Source organism: Nyctibius grandis, chromosome 2, assembly GCF_013368605.1.
Source record: "Nyctibius grandis isolate bNycGra1 chromosome 2, bNycGra1.pri, whole genome shotgun sequence".
Lineage (NCBI taxonomy): Eukaryota > Metazoa > Chordata > Aves > Nyctibiiformes > Nyctibiidae > Nyctibius > Nyctibius grandis.
The window spans coordinates 41,854,185-41,870,096 of record NC_090659.1 but is presented as its reverse complement, the minus strand read 5'-3'; the positions used below and the strand labels follow the sequence as shown (position 1 = coordinate 41,870,096).

The 15,912-nt window shown below is 42.8% G+C and overlaps 1 protein-coding gene across 1 annotated transcript in view; it reads right to left on the bottom strand.

The window, feature by feature from the left end:
* Nucleotides 1-12,660, bottom strand: part of MID1 (midline 1) — a 176,690-nt gene extending 164,030 nt beyond the window's left edge. Inside the window, exon 1 of the mRNA XM_068421004.1 lies at nucleotides 12,596-12,660. The gene's annotated coding sequence lies outside the window, so the exon portion shown is untranslated. The remainder of the gene's footprint in view (nucleotides 1-12,595) is intronic.
* Between the last annotated feature and the right edge of the window lie 3,252 nt (nucleotides 12,661-15,912).

Below are 15,912 nucleotides of genomic sequence, written 5' to 3'. Positions count from 1 at the left end.
TGGCTGGACTTATGCCTGGCCTGAAGTACAGCATTGTACAATATCTGTCCATATCATACAAGCTTCTAACTGGTGTCACACCTTTCATAGTACTTTTTACTGAGATGACATATCACAACATCAAATGACTTTATCATAAAAACTAGCTTTTCCCATATAACTGTAGTAATGAAATTGTGTGGGAAAACTTTAGTTTTGGGGAGTAAGAATTTTGCAAAATAAAGCAAGATGGGTTTGTTTTTCTGTCTGCTAAAAGCCAGATTGTCACTTCTGCAGGGTGAGTCTTTGTTCACACAGTGGAAGACCCACAAGATCATTAGGAGTAAGGGTGTTTTAATTGGAATGAAGCCCTTTTTTAACAGCGCCTTATGGTAAAAGAAATTCCCAGAATTTTTTACATCAATGTTGTCCCATAAGACTGGCTTACAAATTTTAGAAATAAAGATGCATAAAGTTATTGGTACATTTGACTTTTTAACGGATTATGTATACCTCCAGCCTTCATGTGCAAGTTTTCAGCGCCTAGTAGAAAACATTTGTTCACACACACTACGTAATGACCTCAAGATTGAAAAAGCCAAAAGCCTTGCAGTTTGATCAGAAAACTAAGCCTTGTATTTTAGTTGGTTTTTGAGATGTTAAAAACCCAAAACCCCAGAATATTGCAGTGTCTTTTTAATACCTACTAGAAAGAAAAGCTTGCTAGGAAAATAGTTTTCTAGAGGATTTATAAAACAAAACTCCATTGTTCATTCCATTACACCTTTATACTGCAACGCAAAGGGGCCTGTAAAGGATGGGTACCATCAGGAATGGTTCTTTCAAGAAGATGTAGGTCAGACAGTTTAACTGAGAAAGAATGGGAAGTTAAAATGGCTGTTCTGAATGTTTAACCCCCTTTGCATGCCTTTAGAGGTCTTCTTTATCCTCCCCTTACCTTTCTGTCTGCTGCCTTCCTTCTCTTTGCCTCCAAGCTCTTGAAGTTTATGAACTATTCCTCTTCCTTGCATCTGTGCTTACCAAGGCAACTTCTGATTCTGTAGCACTGAAAAGTCCTATTTTCATCCTCGAGGCTTTCAAACAAGCTTCATTCACAATTGCTGTATAAAGGCTGCTTCCTCTGCTTTCCTAATGTAATTTTAAGAAGAGAGTCTGATAATATTTTCCTTCTCTGCAGGCTCCTCCTGGTCTCCTCTCCCACATAGTTGTTTTCCCTCTGGGCCTCTCTTTGTCCCTCTCTTCTGTACTTTATTTTCTGAGTAACCTAGTCTAGTCTCAGGAATGCACCCTGATATTTTAAAAATGTACTGCTGTCAAGAAAAATACAGAGAGCTGCTTCCCCTGTTGTTATGTAGGAATAGCACACAAACAGCCAGAGCTGACCCTTTCTTTTGCTTTCTCTTCCGCTTCCTTTACCTCTCCTCAAGTACCTCAAGAAGGTAAACCCATTTAGTCATCCCATGGCATAGCATCAACCAATGGCATAAACATCAGCCAAAAGATGTTCAGAAAGACTAAAAAATATTTTCAACCTTAGAATTGTCAAGGAAAATTCCCAATTCCAGTTCAATGATAGAAGGAAGAGAAGATTTAAAAAGTGCTACCAGTTTTCTTCTTCTTTGTCATGCTCAAACTTCCAGCTGCACACTGATAGGGACAGGAGTCCTAGGTTGGCAAAGACTACCTCCCTGATGAAGTTAAAAGCACGTTCAAAAAGAAGAGGGATTGAGATGGTATTGAGATGGTATTTCCCCTCTTTCTTCAAGAGCCCTCTCTTCCCTATGGGTTTACCCTACAGTTCCCTGAGCTCTAGTGTTGTCCAGATGTCTGAGGAAGGAGCAGGAAGTTAAAGAGAGGCAAAAAACCTGGGGACAGGGAAGTGAGGAGGCAGTAATAGAAACCCTAGAGCAAGGTCAGGGTGGACGGCAGCAAGGCTCGATTCAAAGAGGTAAAAAAATCACTGGACTAGGAGAATGTACTGGAATTACTCTGAAAACTCAAGGGAACCTTAGGGAAAAAATTAGCATCATTGGTTATTAGTCTCTCTTGGGGCATACCTACCTCATCAGCTCAAGACAAACTGGGAAATAAAGCACATTTCTCCACAAGCCTGTTTTCTCTGTTAACAGTTTCCAGATTTTCTAGACCACAACAACAAAATCTGTCTTCCTAAAGCTAACTCCTCTACAATATTTGCAGGTATAAATTCATAGAAACAGACAATAGAAAAAATAATGGAAATAGACAAATTAGACAAAATCCATGATCATTAGATCATGGATTTCTGGTCCAGAAAGACAGATGATCCTTGAGAAACAACTAAAGCCTTTTGTAGGCAATCATTCAATAAGATCAAGCTAAACGGGGAAAAGTTTGGTTGGGTTTTGTTTTGTTGTGTTGGCCACGAAGCCTCTCTTGGAGGCTGTAAAGTAACTTTCTCAATGCAGCTATAATATGAGCTTTAACAAAGATAAATGTAATGTCCTGCACCTGGAAAGAAGTAATCCCAAGCAGCAGCACAAGCTGGCGATTGATGGGCTGAGGAGCAGCTCTCCTGAAAGGGACCTGGGGGTGGCAGCAGGCAGCAAGCTGAACGGGAGCCAGTGGTGTGCCCTGGCAGGGAAGGTGGCCAGCAGTCTCCTGGGCTGCACCAGCAAGAGTACAGTCAGTAAATCAAGGAATATGGCTATTTAAGTCAACTTGGCACTTATTAGGCCACACCTGGAATACTGTGACTGGAGAAGAGAAGGCTCAAGGGAGATATAATTACACTTCTTGGATATCTAAAAAGTTAGTTATAGAGGAAACAGAGCTACTCTCTTCACAAGGATGCCCGCTGACAGGACAAGAGGCAGTGGGCATGAGCTACTTTGAGGTAAATTCTGTCTGAATACAGAAAAAAAAATTCTTCCCCGTGAGAGCAGCTGGAGATTGAAAGAGGCTGCCCAGGGAAGTGGTGGACTCTCATGGGCTGGAAATGTTCAAGAGTGTTTGAATAAGTTGCTATAGCGATCTGTGTTGAAAAGAAGGTTGGACCAGATAATCTCCAGAGCCCAATCAGAACTTTCTGTGAATCCCTATCCATGCACAGTCTTGCTAGCTGTACGAATAGTGTTGTCAGTCCACAATCATCTTCTCCCTCAGGCATGGGGCTTCTACTACTCTGGGGATATGTGATATTTATTTCCAGTCATTGCTAATCTTTCAGAAGCAGTTTACACTCTAATTCTCTTTAAAGGGAGGAGGAGCATGGGAGGTAATACCAGACTTCTCTCATGACAGTGCCTTTTGCAGTCAAGACATTCAAGGAGAGTTATATTATGGGAGGATTTTTAACCTTCAGTAACAATGCTTAATTAGGGATCAAGAGCAAATGTTATAGCACAGAAGAGGCACCTCTGAACACTCATTTGTATCAGGCTTTTGTTCCAATTAAGCTGGTTAACAAGGGATGTAAGAGCATTTGCATCTGAAGTATAGCTATTACAATTTTAAATTTTACTTGAGCTGAAAAATCTGCGTTAGTGGGGCCTTTTGAAGATTAGATGTATTTGTGAAGAAATGGTGAGGAACCTGTACAGCTCTTACCTCATTAAAATATTTCAACACTGCAAGGAACAAGCTCATGCTGAAATTCAAAAACGTTTTTTTTATTATTCAAGAAAATATGAATGAAAATTAAAATTGTAAAAAGAAAAAAAAGGGAAAGAAAGCCTGGTTTTGCTTCCACACTATCATCTGATCTGTTCAGCATTTGTCACAAGGGTGTGAATTTACTCACAGACATACTTCTCGAATAACTACTATAACACAGTATTTTGAAGGAGGATTCCATCCCACCTGCCCAATCCCACTGACTTCAGCAGAAGCAAAATCAGGCTTCAGAGCTGCCCATTTTGGATCAAGCAAGGCTAAGAAGCAAAAGGTGCAACCTTGCAATATCCTACATTGGTTACACACCAGTAAGGGGCATAGCTGTGGGCAGATAAGTAAAGCTAAGGAAAAGACAGAGCTTTCCTTTGCTAGCACTTACCAAAATACTGTAATTGGCTATAACAGCAACAGATTATTTTTCCATTGGAACAAAGAACAGTAGCATTTAATCCTCTGGTTGTTCCCTGACGTACCACAATTTGAGTCCTGGCAAACAAAATGTCTTGCCTTACAAGTCCAGATGGTAGGAGAAAAAAAAAAAAGAGTAAACATATGCATGAAGGAAAGTCCTTGCAATTTTGTTGAAGACTAAAAAAACCACCTCACTTTTTCCAAGAGAAATACTGATGACTTCATATGAGACCTTACATTTCACAAGGAAAGTATATGGTGTGATTCCTTTTATCCACTCTATTTTACATAAGCATCCAGGTAAAGCTAAAAATGCTATTTTCTAGCGATGAAAAACCTTCACAGGAAAGGTGTACGTGGCTGTATGAGTTAGCATAGTCATTCTTTATTTATTAACTTTAATGAGCTTTACATGCAAAAGGAATAAGATGCTTTTCAGAATTTGTAGCTATAATTTTGCTGTGACTAAATTCACTCCTTTTTGTTGCACAGAGGACATGTAAAATGGAAGCCAGTCTCAGGAGGTTTTGTTTTGTATCAGTTTTTCCCTGATCTCTAGAATTAGCCTGAAGGATCCTTTTAGAGAGTAAGTAAATATATATAAAATATTAGGACAACACTGCAATGCAAAAAGGATGTTGAATTGCTCATCCAAGGAGATGATATAATGAATACTGACATAATTTTCAAGCAGCAAAGCAAAACTAGGTCAAATCACATTGACCTATCTAACATAATAAGCCTTTTTTTTCAGATTTTTACAATGTAGACTGTGTCTGCAGGCATTAATGTCCCCTCTTATCAATGTATAGTGTTGTCACTCTGCTTTAATGTCTTATCACCATGTTGTGTTAATTAGACCAAAACAATATAGTGCACTTTTGAACTGCTTAACTCCCAGTTTGAAATCTCTGCCTAAACTATACTTCTGAGGTTATCCAGTTAGAAATGAAGTCATTAACTCTTTACAGTCACTTGTTTCAATAGGTGTAACTAAGGCTGGTAGAGTAGCATAACTTTGAACACAGGTCAAAATCTAAGCTTCGGAAGTTGCATATTTGTCATAAACAAGGTCCGCATAGATAACATCAGTCAGCAAGCAAAGTGTGCACTAATTTTGATGCAACTTAACACAAGGCAGAACCCAGGCATATACACTCTCCTGAGCATCACGTGAACAAATCTGCTTCGTGCTTGGCCATCACGCGTCCCTGCCCAAAAGCTTTATCTGCGTGCGGTGCTCTGAAAGGAACAGTCCTTTTCCTTGCTCAGGGCAGCCTTCCCTTCCCCTACTTTTCTTGTTCCTCTTCACGTCAGATTTACAGCATGTGTATTTTTCAGTGAGACTATAAAGAGAGTTGTGTAGGTTTCCACCTACAGCCCCTCATGACTCCCTCAAGAACAGAAACACGAGAGGTGAGAGTGATATGTCTGTATCCCTGCCTCCAGAGCTGAGGTGAGACCAGAGACGCAGCTGAGAGCCTGAGGCCCCAGCTACCCAGGGAGATGGGGCTGGTCAGGAAGGAAGAAAAAAGCTGAGGCAGGAGACAGAGGCAGACCTTGGTGGTCCACAAAGCAGAAGTTGTCCATAGAGTTTACGTCTTCCTGTAGAATACCTAGATTTTGCAATGGGGGGAGGGGGCAATCTGACGTGGGAAAACCCAATATGTTCCAATGATAAAACCCCTTCCAACACTTTTGAAGGTTGTTTGGTGACGAAGAGTACCTCAAAACTGGGATGCTGGCTGTTCTTATGACAGAGTGGCTCAATTTAGAAACTCCAATTCTAAATATCTATTCTATTACATATATACAATTCTAAATAACTCTATGTATATATGTGTAAATGTGTAGAGTTCCTCTTTTCTTTTTGTTTTCTTCTTTTTTTTATATTGCCAATTACCTCTCAGGAAGGAAAAAAAAACAATACACAAAACAAACAAACAAAACAACACCAAATAAAAAGAAGGATCATATTTCCATATGGGACAACTACTGAAAAAAATAAGAGACTTTTTTTGAGAACCATTTTGCCATAAAATACTGATTTCTCGGTATTTTTCAGAAGAAAGCACCAGTCTCAGCTAATGCTCAGAATAAAAGTTCTAATTAAAAAAAAAAAAACAAAACAGAAAGGGAGATCCCAGAGGTGGTCTGAGGGGTCTCATCTGAGCAAGCTCTCTCTTCACCTCAGTCTAAGTAGTGCGTTGGCTTGTGGGTATCACAAATGAGTCCAGCCTACCGCTCTGATGGTGGGGGGGTGGTCTCTCTGAGCTCCCGCTGCAGCTGTTCAGTAATTAAATACCTGCAGACCCGAAGAGCCAGATTAATGCCATTAGTCATGGGCACCTGCTTGGGACGCAGGGGTGCCGAAGGGAGGCGGTAGGCAATGCCACAGGCCCGCAGGTGCACAGGCAGCCCAAGGCGGCCAGGGTGCAGCGTGACAGGGATGCTGTCGGCACCGCCAGAGGCATGAGAAATATGTCGGCCTCCCTGCCCAAAATGTGGAGCAACTGTCGTAGCGTATCACCAGCTCCTTTCTGGGGCCATGAAATATCCCTCCATAAATATTTTCATTACAGTCTATCACACTACAATGCAAAATCCTATCAGCCCCGTGGATCTCCTCATTTACTGTCCCGCTAAGCCAGGAGGAAAAGCCTGGACTCTCTTCTGTTTGTTTTACTATCTTAAAATTGTTCTTGCACCCAGCTATCTCAACACTTATGCAATCCAAAAAGTTTTATCGTACTTCAGGGCCAAACAAACATGGCCTATTTGCCAGCTTTTTTGTCCTCCCACACCCCTCTGGGAAGACATAAATAATAATGATAAACAACCATGACATGACAGCAAATAGGAAAGAATTTTAAAGAATTAAGAGCTATTTTTATTGTTTAGAAAAGAGATCAAAATCAGCTTCCTACCCTTTAGCGCCTTTCCCAGCTTTCAGACAGGGTGGATTCTGCACTGCAAGCCAGGGATCTCAGGGATATTCAGTAATTCCTTACAGCTTGCTAAAGCATTACAAGCTCTAAGCTGCATGACTGTAATAAAAGACTTGAATCCAAGAACAGGCTAAAGAATGGAGTACCCTAAGAAGTCTGAAATTCAGTTCAAACGAACTCCAGCGCACATTCAAAAGGCTATTCACATGGTTGTATGTGAATACAGGTCTACTTCTTTGTCTCAGCTCAGTCTTCACCCACAGCCAAATCAAACTGTTTCTCCAAACGCTGAAGCATTTACTGAGCTTCAGCATATTCCCTGAACATTTACTGCCACAGGCTCCTCGTTCCCAGCAGTTCATTTTCCTCGACCCCAGGCTCCAGCAGACCCCTTACCTCTGGTGCTACTCTGCGGAGGGACTCTGAGGTCTGAGAACTTTTTGCAGAGCTCAGAAGCTGTTGAAGCCCTCCGTGCCGCCGCTTGCCTCCCCGTCCCTCCCCAGCGGGGAAGCCCTGGGACTGGGCAGCAGTGGGAAGGCGGCAGCCAGCGCAGCAGAGTGCTGGGCAGGCGGGAGGGAGAGAGCCGGAGACAGATCTCATCAAAGGTACGAGGCCTGGTGGGGATCAGAGAGAGGGAGATACACATCTAAATAATTCAGGAGCTAATAAAAGCTTTAGGCTGGGCTCTGATCAAGACGTGAGACGAGGCTGAATTTTGATGTATTTCAGGCTGCCATCAATGCAGAATGCTGTGTTACTTAATAACCCGACACTGACAAACCAACATTATTTTAAGAGTATTCCACATAAAGTTAATGAGGGAAGTGGCTGTGCCTGGGTTTGTATTTTTATAGCTTTAGCTTTAGGTTGAAATTCTATCATCAAGTGAAGATTTTGAGAACTTCAAGTCTGACCTCTACAGGTAGGCTGCTGAAATAGGTACAGTACCTTTTGATCGCAAATTGTACATCGGACTTTTAGAAATTGGAGAAAGGTAATGGATCAGATGTACTACATAACGTCAGGTTATCATCATTGCATCTCTAAAGCCATATTTTAAAAACACTACTATCTGTAACATAATCTGTGGTAATTTGGTTCCTACAAATACTTTCTTGCAAAATGCATAGGTGGTGTCACAACGCCAGAAAAAGCACATCCAGCATGAACATTTTTACATTCAAAAGTGTTACAGGGTTTTGCTTCTGCTTTTTATTATCCCTCCCCCTTCCTTCCCAATCTTCCGTATGATCTGCTCTTTCAGAGCTACAGAAACAACCGTCACTTTGAAACCAATAACATCCATTTGCGTTTTGCAAAACTGATGTTTTTAAATGCCCTGATTGGTGCCACCTTTTTCTAATCAGAACCAACCACTCTAACAAACTACCCTTTGTCCAGGGATCCAGTCCCCTCTGTTCCCACCAACCTACAGCACATGTTGCTATAGCTACCCTGCATGTCTATTTACCACACAAGTGATCAAAGGGAGCAGACAACACACATACACACACGCACAAAAAACCTCGCCAGGCTTCCTACCGAGCAATGTCCAGCCGCTAATTAACTGATACACTCCCAGCCTGCGGACTCTGTACACTTGTTTTCTTTATTCTGCGTGGCACACACAAAAAAGCAGCATTCTCCAAGATGCTCATTCTTCCCTTACAGACCAAACAAACAACAAAATGTCCCAGGATGAACTTTAAAAGATAATTTCCTAAAGTAAGGCTAAGGATTACAGCACTCCAGGATAAGCATACAGCTTTCCTACCGAGGAACACATTAAGAATTTTAAAAGGTATGCAAAAGAAAATAGGAAATAAGAAACACATGCTAAGAACTTAAACAGCTGTAAGGAAAGGGGATGATTTTGAATTTTGCATGTGCTTTGCACCGAAATTATGTGCAGCATTTATTCACTTGGTGAATTATACGCACGCTAAAAGCTACATGACTGCAGTCATGATATGTAATTGTAATGGCTTTATGTGCCTTAGAAACAAAACTTTTCATTTTTAGGTGGCCTGTCAGTTAACAGTTGTTTTGTTGAACCTCTTCATGTGATGAAGGGCTCAAGTCTGCCTGGATCAAAGTCAATGGGACTTCAATAGGAAGAGGCTAAATTAAGGAGTTGCATTTGTTGTCAACTACACTCCCACGAGCTACACTTCAGGGATATGTTGTGGGTGAAAGTGAGTGAAAATGAAGTATTAAAATTCATCAAACACTTGATTTTCTGTGAAGTAGGCTTAGGGAACTTAAAACAGAGCCCACAGTGCCCTCTCCAGTTCTGCAGCAAACTCAGGAAATCCAGCCATGTAACTGTGTCCAGCCACATGAAACCACCCTTCTACCACATGAAAGCTGAGCATCTTCTCAGGAGTTTCCATCGCTTGCAAGTTTCCTTACTTAGGAGTTTCTTTTTAAGTAATAAACTGAATCTAGTACTCTGCAAAGCAGAAAATGTGTTACTTGCAAAGGATTTTTTCTTGTCAGGTTAGTTTTTTTTTTGTCTTGCAATCATGTTAGATACCTTTAAAAAACTGCACTTCTACTTCGTAACACTAGTCTTATAGCACACTAGCACACCCAAATGGGTATATTTCCTGTGGATGCTTAAACTTTTACAGGTACACGGTGACCAGTATACTTTCCCAGATGTCGTATGCACATCAATAGGATGGAAAATTTCCCATTTTGGTTACTGGAGATTGTATGCGAGATCATTCTAGCAGACAGCAAGTAGACACTTCTTGCTGAGGTTTTCAGGTTTTCAATTATCACCTAAAAATGACTGCTTCTTTATACCGTCTCATTTACAAATCTCAACACAACATTTACACCAACCCCTGATTATCTGCCAGAGACTATTGGCCTGGCACAGTGGTAAAGTAGGTTGAATCTTATCAACTCAACAGGCTGAATATTACATTTCTACAGTAACTCCTGCACTTCCATTGGGAAAATTAGTGCATTTGTCTTACTATGTGCTATTGTTCAGTACCTGTGGGCTGCCTTTAGGCCAGATCAGTCATCAGCAAAATACACGGTTTCATTGCAACATAGGCAACACACTGCCTGCTTGATGGTTAACTCTGCAACCCCAAATTAAGCTATAGCTCCTGCCAAGAGCCTCTCAAAGTGTGAGCACTCGCTCCCAGAGCCTGATAAGAGGAAGGAGTTAACTCACCCCCTCACTGCCTTATAGCTGTCTGGTGTAAGGCTGAGGAAGGGAGCACCAGGGGAGGGCAGGGAAAGCAACAGGACAGGTAGCGAGAGAGGGCTGGAAGGCAGAAGATGAGGTGAAAAAAAGTTTTGTTGCTCTGAATAGGAGGGCAGTAAACGGGCCATCAGAAAAGTCACCTTCTGTATATTCCTCTTTTCCGTAACAACTTCAACCCAGAAGCAGGAGGAAGGGCTCCAGCTGCACGTGACTTTCCTGCTCCTAAGTGTCCACTATAATGGATTTCCTGAACATTTTGTACGGTTAGTTCATAGCTCATCACAATCTTCAGTTCCCACTAGAACCCACAGTCTGCTGCGGGGGGCCCATGTGCCCAGTGGCTCTGCACCGCCCCCCCCCCCCCCACCCTTGTCTGCCACCTCCCTGGATTTTCTCCCTCAGGCCCTAGCAGCGCCCGCGGACTTTCACTGCCAAACAGGAAAATATTTGTGCCCAACAAACCAACACAAACCCGGAGAAACGCTTCTAAATTGCTCGCTTGGCACGGCACAGAGAAACCGCGCTCACGGGCAGGTGTTTAAACAAACTCTGGCAGCGTTTCAGCTGGCGCTCCCCATTCCACCCCCGCCCCCCCGCCCCGCCCCGGGAGAAGGCACCGCGGCCGGGCGGGGCGGCGCGTACCCGCCGCGGGAAGGCGCGTACCGCTCGCTGCGCTCCCGCGGGGGAAAGACGGGGAGACAGGCACCGGCGGGGACGGGCCGGCCCCGCAAGAATGAGCCCGCCTGTGCCTGTACCTCTTTTTAGGCTGGAATGTCTGCCGCCTTCCCCCTCCTCCCGTTTTGGGGGGGAGGGAGGGTTCGTGTGTCGGGTGAGCACTAACATTCCCCCCCTCCCCCGTTCTGACTTCTCTGCTTTGCTGTTCTCACCCACCATCTATGAATCTTCATTACCCATGAAGCCTTATTCTTCAGGTAGAAATACTTCAGGAGAGTGAAGTGAATGTTTCACAGAGCGTTTTACTTCTTATTATTGCCATCCTGTAACATTTCTGCTGCTTTCTCATTCCTCGCTGGCAACCCCCTGTGCCAAAGTACCCTCTTGCGGTGATAATGATTTCTGATGACTACGTGCATCCAACTGACCAACTTGAGCTATGCACTATATAAAAAAAGCCCTTCATTTTGCTTCGCAAGGACAAGAATTCCCCTCTCTCTTTAAGAGCTATAAAAGTATTTTTTGGGGGCTAGTGAGAGAAATAAATACCTTTATTCCTCCCATCACCTGTATTCTCTCTTTCTTTGCTCTTCTCCACCTCCTGTAATTTACAGAAAACTAGTAGGAAATCTCAGGAAGCTGAGATTTCCCACCATGGTTTCAGAAAGTGAGTGGAAAACAAATGCTCCATTTGCACTACAGGTGCAACATCCTCACACATGCGTTCCCTGGACACGTACTATAAAAGTCCCACTGAGAGCCAAATAAATAACACCCACACAGAAAAGAACCTAGAAAACTTCTTTCATTTCCTCATATTTACCCATTGCCTACCTAGAAAATAACATATTAAGTGCAAGTTTCAGAAGTGGACTGGCAAGGCTTTTTAGACTGGGACAGATCTCTGATTCAGTCTTAAGATACAACCCAGCCAGTTTTCCTTGCTCCCACAAGGCTCTTCTAACCGCACATTGCTGTTGCAAAGCTATGAACAGCAAGAATCAAAAACATTTTGCCACTGTGCCTTTTAACTGCAAGAATGAGAATAAAAGCCCCTTTTGTCTCCTCAGGTGAATAGAAGTTTTAAAAAAAAATCTCATTTGAATAATCTTGGGGAAAAAAATCCCTAGAAAACCCATCTTGAAGTACTTTTGTGAAGCTGTAAGGCAGCTTGAAACTACTACATTTTAAAACAATCACAAGATTAAAGCACTGGCAGGCAAGAAACTCATGCAGAGCTGTTTAATAAATTATCCCTGGGCTGAATTATTGGCATATTTAGCCTTATAACACAGCAAGTTCTTTCCTTTTGCATGTCACAAACAGGGCTGCGAGACAGCCTACACAATGCCTTTAAACCATGGCAAACTGGAATTGATTTACATCCCTCGCAAACCGCTTTTCATGCCCGTGCAAACCTGAAATGCACAATGACCTGCATGGCATCACTGCCTACCGGGAGGATTAAGCAAAAACCCTCAAATCGGTTAATTTTTTTTTTTCCACCTCGGAAACTTACTTTTGACAAGGCTAAGAAAGAAGAAAGGGGGAAAAAAGAGCAGCTGGAGCTCTGCAGAGGTTGATACCGGTACTACCTGGGGCCGGCTGGGCCAGGTGAGCCCCGACAGCCCGTCCCAGGCTCACCTCACCCGGGAGGCCCTGATGGACAGCGGCTCCTTACCTGCCTCATGGTGAGATTCCCATCATCCATCCAGCCGGCAAGGGGCTGCTCACACCGCTCTGCTGTCGACAGGGCAGAAATCCATCAAGTTTCCCACCCTAAGCAAGTTTCCCCCCGCCCTCCTCTCCCTCTATTATTATTTCCCACCCTCCCACCCCCCCGCCTCCCTTTTTATCCTTTGCTGGGGGGACTCTTCTTAAGACAATGTCAAGTTTCCCAACCTTCCTTCCCCAGCCTATTAAAAGTCGGGAGCGGGGAGGCAACTGTCCGCCTGGCTCTTATTTCAAACCGCAGCCCAGGGATGTAGTAGTTGGCTGAATTAGGCCGTGAAATAGCCTCGCCAATCAGGAGGAAGGGGAGGGAGGTAGAGCACATAAAGGCTGCCTACATGAGGATTAGGAAAGCTTTCAAGGATTTAAAAGACTGAAAGCAGCTGGAAACAGTGTCTAGGGCTACAAAGAAGGAAGTCAATTTGCGATGTAAGAGATTATTCCCATTCTCATCTAACTGCTCTGGGTCTGCTTAAAGCTTAACGGGCTCACAGGACTTCAGCAAGAAAATGTGAATGTCCAGTTGAAACTACTGAAACAACAGAGTGACGCAGAAACACTAAACAGCCGCCCGGTAAAGTGGTAATATCCCGTACTAGTGGGAGCCACATGCACTCCAGAAGCACCGATTTCCTCACATCAGATTAAAAAGTAAATTACATAATGACACCAGCAGGAAAGTAGTAAAATACCGTCTGCCGTCTGCATCAAGAGCAAGTGCCTGTCTGCCGGAAGGACCAGAAGTATGTGTGCGAATCCATAGGCTTTGGAAATGTTTTGTTGCAAAGCTGTATTCGCCTCCGTGGCAAATGTTTAATCATCCTTAGCATTAGTGTGTTATCTGCTTTCCCTTCTTTAGGGAGGGTGATTTCCTCATTCCTGAAGCTTAGTTCCTTGTGCAGGATAACACTGGACCCCAAATGCAACTTTAAAGAAAAAACGTTTGTTTTTTTTTGACAATGAGATCAGCTTTTATCTGCTGCCCCTCCGTGGCTTTCATTAAAATAAACAACCAAAAGGCAAAAAGAAAAAATCCCAAATCTGAAGTGCCATTGCTGTTCGAGTTACACCTTTTTTGAGTCAAAAAAAATGCGGAGAAAGACAAACCTGCAAATTCATACCACCCACCCTTCTCCAGATTCTTTGCCTCTGACTTAATATCAGTTCAGGAGCCTGTTAGTCTCTCTGTTCCACTCTAAATGGAAATCTGTCTTTTGATCTCAGGGGACAATCAGGCAAATCTGATGTCTGAAGAAAAGCCCCAATATCATGGATTTGCTTCTTCAAGGGCTTTATCTACCAAGGCGAAAAGTAGTCACTATCCAGAAAAATTCCTATCAGTACAAGAAATCTTATTGAATTAATCTGCAAAAAAAAAAAAAAATGTTACAATGATGTGCTGCCAGGATTTTAATTAAAGGCTTCGTAAAATATATTTCCTTTTAACTTCTGATAAGCGCCAGCACGGGGTATGTCACAGGGAAAGGAAGAAAAGGTCTGAAAAATTTATTCATTTGCTTTTCTATTTAAAGACAATAACGATCTTTCTCATAAGCGCAACCAAGAAAGTTGTTTGCCTAATATTGGCACTGTCCAGCTCAGAAGCAAGGTGTGGATGGAGGGAAAACATGATTTAAAGCACTATTGCACTTTATACAGGGCTGGCTGTGCTCTTGCCTGGTCCATGTCCTCAGGTGGAAGGATCCAGTTATATGCTTTAGCATGCAACAGAAACCAGCTATCCCCAGGGATTGACACAGCACTTTGCATAAGGGTATGACCAGCCATTTACACTAGCCAACGTGGAGACAACTTAGTGATCCTCCAGTGACGGTCTAGTCCTGCACACATGCACAAGCTGCTCGAAGCAGCTGCAATGCACAGAACGAGCTGCATTGAGAGCACTTAACAGGAATGCTTGTCCTCTGTTCCCCAAGCATAGCCCAGTGGACACGTGTCACTTGAAATGAGTGTGTGGTATGCGAAGACATTTTACTGTGGTTAAATCTAGGAGAATCCTCTCCAGGATGCATTCAAAGGAATAATAAAAATGTTTTTCCGAAGTAATTAGAGCCTTAGGGATAAACTTCCCTGGTGAAAGTCATTTACCAAAATGTGCAAAACTTACAAAATTAGTAAGGATTATGAAGGATTCACCCCAAAACCTGTATTTGGTTTCAGGGCTTTAAGAAGGGGATTCTGAGGACAGTTTCAGAGTTTCATGTGGAAACATAGCAAAAGATTCAGTAAGAACTCCAACATTGTAAGGATAAAACCATTGCAGAACTTTTCTGGAAATGCACACCTTTTCATATACAACATGCACTCCTTACAGGCTGTGATGGGAATTGCGTTTTTCTGAAAACTCAGCAGAATGTGGCATCAAAAAATGAGTTCGTCCCATAGGATGAAAACTCATTTTTAGTGTTATCAAAAAAATAAAAGCATTCAAAAAAAATCCTCAATGACACAGGTTCAGGGTGAGGTGGGGAATATTTTTTTACGAAAATAACCAAACACCCCTTCTAATTCCACCATTCACTTTCCGCCTTTGAGGAATGTGCTTTGTGACCAAGCCTCATGGCAGCAGTACTATCACAGATGGTGGACTGGAAAACTAGGTTGTGCACTTAACTTCTTAAGGTCTTCCGAGTGGCATGAGAGGAAGAAAGAAGGTCCACATCTGAATTGGTTTTGAAGGTAGTCAGCCTCCAAAGACATAATGGTACAGCTAGATGTGAGGAAGAGGAATTGCCACTAGGGATGCACAAAAAGGCAGGTGCTGTTTTTTTACACCTTCCTCTGAATATCCAGTTTCACATCTATAACCCAAGTGTATGTGCATGCATGAGAAAGTCCTACTGTCTTTGGGGAACTGAAAGAAGATTCTGCCCCTGAAGCAGGAAACTTTTACAGTCTGTCCAGTGGGAACCTATGGAGGTAAGGACAGCAAGAGGAGGTGGTGGCCAGGTGTAAGTTCAGGCATCATTGGGAAAGATCTGTATAAGCAAGACCAAAGTCATGGTTGGGAGCCTGATAGTTTTAGAGGATTCTCATGGGGTTAATTCAAGTTAAAAGACAAATGGCCAACAAGTACACCAAATCATTGGCAGTTTTATGTTCTGTGAACTCTGGTTATTGGTAGTAATAGTCAGATCCTCCTTATCAATCCTAGTTTCACCTGCTCTCAGAGTTGTGTGTGATTCTAGCAGACATAGAAGTACCAAGTAGCTGTGACCTTGCTGCTCACTGCAGGTGTCTGCCACA